Here is a 4,791-nt window from a genome sequence, read left to right as displayed (position 1 = left end):
AAAGGAGATCAGTGAGCCTGAAAGGGAGGCTGTCGGCCATCATTTCCTCTCTGCCAGCCATCAATGTGCCCCTGCCGGCCATTGATGAGCCCCTACCGGCCATCAATGCACAGAACCTCCGAAACGTTGACATCTGGCTTCCACTCACTGCCTTATCTTCTACAAAAGCTCCAGCTTCGTGGTTTCTTTATTCCAGCTCTATTTTTGCCCCAAATGGAGCCATTCTTTGCTGAAAAACTCTCAGATTAGATTGCAGCTTTAGATGGCTCGAAAAAGTTAAATTTTCGGGGTTTCAAGATAAATGCACTATTCTCGTTGAGTCGTACCCCGCTATGTTTTCCGTTCGTCCATGCCGCGGCTAGATGTTGGAACCCGGTCACACATGTTTTTAGTTTCGGGGGACAAGAGATATGCCCCACAATCGAAGAATTCCAAGTTTTAATGGAATCCCAACGTGACGAGGAAATCTTGTCCCAGTCGTGTTTTGGCCACATCCAGGCTTTGGGAAGAATGTATGGGCTCACTTTACATGATTCCCGATCTTTGGTTCACAACGGGGAGTTGAAAATTCCCAACTTGATTCATCGATTTTCTGATACCGGCAACCGCGATGACCGTCTTTGGCAAATTTTTCGGCAACATGCCCTCTGCTTGTGTATGTTGGCTCATTTCCTGCTTGCTCCTGGCTTCGGAGGGTCTAGCATTCGCTTAGTCAAAGTTACCCAAGGCTTGAAAGAGGGCAAGAGCTGCATCGGCTTGACACTAGCCGAGACTTTGATGGGTTTGGATGCTTTCCATCGCCCGGAGACGACCAAGTTCGCAGGAAGTCCACTACTCTTACAGGTAATGTTTCCCACCCTTCTCACATGTGTTTCTCTCATCACTCGGCCCTCAGGCTCTATTTTTCTCTCAAAACCCTTTCTCACTTTTCCCTCCACATACACCTCTCTAATCTTTAATCTCTTTTATTTTTCATCTCTCCCCAGGTATGGCTCATGGACAAGTTGAAAGTAGTGGACTCTTGTCCTGCATATTCAGTGCATGGCTATTTCTTTCGCCAACGACTAGTTGATTCCCTGAACGAGGGATGGTGGTGCCACTGGATGTGCAACAGATCTGCTGTTGACATTGCTTGGTGTTGCCCCTAGTTTGATCTGCTTGAGATAAGCTACAGCATGTCTTGCTAGCCTGGCATTCAGTTGGTTGGTTTGACACAATGTGTCTTCTATTTTTCATTTCGATTCGGGCGTCAGTTCGGACACAACCAGACTTGCCCAGAAGAGGGGATTGAATACCTGACTTCATTTCTAATCCGTGGCTCACACCTAGCTCGATACCCCACTGCATGGGGGACAAGAGAACTTTGGCTCCCGTTCCTAATTTCAGTTGTGCCCTTTCTGGTGAATGCATAGCTTAGCTTGAAGATGAGGCACAACCGGGCTACTTTAGCATCTGAAGCTTCAACAAGCTTTGGGAGGGGACGCAGGAACACCTGATTCAACTATGCCCCAAGTTTATTGCTTTAATCTGTACTTTCAAGTTTTCCTTTTGAATGTAATAAAAAAACAACTTTGATTTGCATCAAGAGGTAAAGAACTCTGTATTGAAATCAATGAAATTGAAGGTTGTGGGCACTGAAAATTTTCTTTTTGATCCAAAAATGGTCTAAGTTGTAAAAAGATTAATTTGAACAAAATCAACTTTTATTAAAACTTTTCAAAACCATTTTCGATAAGGATCACAACTGGACACACTCGGAATCTATCCGTGAGATGTACAATCCCAAATCCAATAACTGGAAAGTTACCCTTTGTCTGAAGAGCACTGCACTACACTGGAGATCACAACCGAACTCTTGGATGTAGAAAAGACAAAGATGACCAAAATAATCTTATGAACACAGTTGATTTCGAAGTGTTTATGGCTGGACTTTAGAATGAAGTTGCCTACGTATCCCGAAGACGGGAATCAAGCCTTACGTAGTTCGGTTAGGGTTCACTCGGGTATTAACACTCTCCTTTTGCGCTCAAACTTTTTGCCAGGGCTGCCCTTTCTGGGTTTTCAACCTTGCGAGTTCAGTTATTCTTTTTTCTAATTTTTTTATGCTCTAACTTTTGCCTAAGTCGCCCTTTCGGGTTTTCGACCTAGCGAGCCACTCAAGGGTAGTATTTCTTCAACTTGTCCATGTTGATTGGTTGGGAGAATTCGAGGCCATCTAAGTCCATAAGAATGACAGCTCCACCCGACTAAATAGATTTGATGATGTAAGGACCAGTCCAATTGGGTCTGAACTTGCCCCTAGGGTTATGAATGGGAGCTCAGTTGTCTTTGAGCACCAAATCCCCTTCTTTCAGATTCCTGGACTTAACTTTCTTGTTGAAAGCCCTGGCGATTCTGCGTTGATAACTTTGGATGTGGTACAGTGCTTTCAGCCTCCTCTCGTTGAACAGCATAAGTTCCTCGAACCTGCTCTGCTGCCAATTCGCTTCTAATATCTAGCACTCAGCCATAACTCGCAGCGACGGAACTTCAACTTCAATCGGCATAACAACTTCCATCCCACAAACCAGAGAATATAAAGTTGCCCCAGTAGATGTTCGAATTGATGTTCTGTAGCCCCAAAGAGCAAATGACAGCTTCTCTGGTCAGTCCCTGTAGGTTTTCACCATCTTCTGTAAAATGTGCTTGATGTTCTTGTTGGAGGCCTCAACAGCTCCATTGGTTTGCGACCGATATATGGACGACTTATGAAAAGTCACATTGTATTTCTCCAACAAGTCGATCCCCTCTTTCTTAAAGTGGGAACCATTGTCCGAAATGATCTCATTCGGGACCCCATAACGGCAGATGATATTATTCCTGATGAACTTGGCTACGTGCGACCCTTTCAGCACTGCGTAGGATTAGGCCTCGACCCACTTTGTAAAATAGTCTATTGCCACTAGGATATACTCATACCCGTTTGACCCCTTCGGAGTAACTGCCCCAATAACATTAATTCGCCAGACTGAAAATGGCCATGGTGAAGTCATGTTGTATAGTTTCGACGGTGGGATATTCATGCGATTTGCATGGATCTGAGATTTGTGGCATCGCCGAACAAAACCAATACAATCCTCCTCCATGGTTGACCAGTAGTAACCTTGTCTGAGAATTTTCTGAGCTAACATCACTCCTCTCATGTGCAATCCGCACTCTCCTCCATGGATGGCCTCCATTAGGCGCTTTGACTCTTCTGCATTGACACACAGTTTATGCATTCCTAGATGACCCCGTTTGTACAATTTACCCCCGCAGATGATAAACTGAGTAGCCATTCGCCGTATTGCCCTTTTATCTTTGGCATTTGCCTCTAGTGGATAACCCTCATTTTCTAAAAAGTTCCAGATATCATGATACCAGGGGTTCTGATCTTGTACTTCATCTATCGCAGCGATTAACTCATAAGTTAGCACATGTCTCTATTCAATAATGATTGGACGCATCCAAACTCCCAAATGGATGTCTATCATGGAAGATAGAGTTGATAAAGCGTTAGCGAACCTGTTGCTCTCTCTTAACAAATGCGTGAAGGTTAGCTTCTCAAACCTAGGAATCAGAACGTCCAGGGTTTGGTGATAGATTTTCATCCTTTATTCTTTAACCTTCCAGTCTCTTTTCGCTTGAGATACAACCAGGTTGGAGTCCCCAATGACATCCAACCATTTTGCCCCTAGTTCCAGGGCAGCTTCCAAGCCAGCGATACATGCCTCATATTCTACTTCATTGTTTGATACCTTGAAATGAAGTTTGAAAGCTAAAGGTATATGGGAATTGTCGGGCGCTATCAGCAACACCCCTATCCCATAACCATATTGATTAGACGCTCCATCAAAGTATATGGTTCAAATCTCTTCTTCGACCTGCAAAATGGCCTCATCTGGGAACAGATACTCTATTGTTTCGTCTCCCTCCACTGGGTGATTGGCTAGGAACTCCACTACCGCTCTTCCCTTCACAGACTTGCGAGCCATGTACTTCAAATCAAATTCAGAGAGAAGAAGCAACCAACAGGCTAGCCTACCCGTAAGCGCTAGTTTCTCAAAGAGATATTTGATGGGATCTAATCTCGAAACCAGAAATTACGGAGTGGGCTAATAGGTAGTCCCTCAACTTCCTGGTAGCCCATACCAAGGCCAAGCAAGCCTTCTCCAACGGAGTGTAACGGGTCTCATATTCCAGCATCCTCTTGCTCAGGTAATAGATGGTCTTCTCGACTCTATCCTCAGATTCCTGTGCAAGCATGCAGCCCATTGTCGTGTCGGTTACTGACAGATACAAAATGAACGGCTTTTCCGGCTCTGGCGGCGACAACACAGGTGGGTTCTGTAGATACTGCTTGATCTGCTCAAAAGCAACCTAGCATCGATCATCCCATTGGAATTTCTTTGCTTTCTTCAGGAGACCAAATAGTGGTTCACAAGTCAAGGTTAATTTTGCAATAAACCGTCTCATGAATTGCACTTTACCTAGAAAGCCTCGCACCTCCTTTTTAGTCCTTGGTGGTGGCATTTCTAGTATGGCCTTGATTTTCGAATGATCGACTTTGATGCCCCTTTGTGTAATCAAAAACCCCAGCATTTTCTGTGCTGTGACACCAAAAGTACATTTCTGAGGATTCAGTCGCAATCGATATTCTCTGATCCGTTGGAAAAATTTCTTCAAGGCGATGTAGTGGCCCTCTCTTTCATTGGACTTGACAATCATGTCGTCCACATACACCTCCACCTCTTTGTGGATCATATCATGCAA

The sequence above is a fragment of the Camellia sinensis genome, chromosome 6 (assembly GCF_055761805.1).
Source record: "Camellia sinensis isolate YWXY chromosome 6, ASM5576180v1, whole genome shotgun sequence".
NCBI lineage: Eukaryota > Viridiplantae > Streptophyta > Magnoliopsida > Ericales > Theaceae > Camellia > Camellia sinensis.
The sequence above is the reverse complement of the archived record's forward strand: the minus strand, read 5'-3'. Positions refer to the sequence as shown.